Source organism: Penaeus monodon, chromosome 20 (assembly GCF_015228065.2).
Source record: "Penaeus monodon isolate SGIC_2016 chromosome 20, NSTDA_Pmon_1, whole genome shotgun sequence".
Taxonomy (NCBI): domain Eukaryota; kingdom Metazoa; phylum Arthropoda; class Malacostraca; order Decapoda; family Penaeidae; genus Penaeus; species Penaeus monodon.
Window position 1 is genome coordinate 43,080,399 of NC_051405.1, and position 209 is coordinate 43,080,607.

Genomic DNA, 209 nt, shown 5'->3' on the forward strand with positions numbered 1-209 from the left:
TTTGCCTTCATTAACCCCTTAATAAGGAAAGTAACATATAAAAATCTCTCCCCGGCCCCCAGGACCCTGGTGTTGAAAATATTTTTTTACGGATATCAACCAATCATTGCGTAACTTCTTTAGCCAATAACCAATCACAGACATGTTTATGTAACCTTGACAGTTACCATGAACGCTTCTACTTGTTCGAAATTTCCTTAAACGCTGCA

At 38.3% G+C, this 209-nt stretch overlaps 1 protein-coding gene across 1 annotated transcript in view; it reads left to right on the forward strand.

The window, feature by feature from the left end:
* LOC119586004 overlaps positions 1–209 on the forward strand; it is a 7,168-nt gene that overhangs the window by 4,659 nt on the left and 2,300 nt on the right. The gene's annotated exons all lie outside the window — the stretch shown is intronic.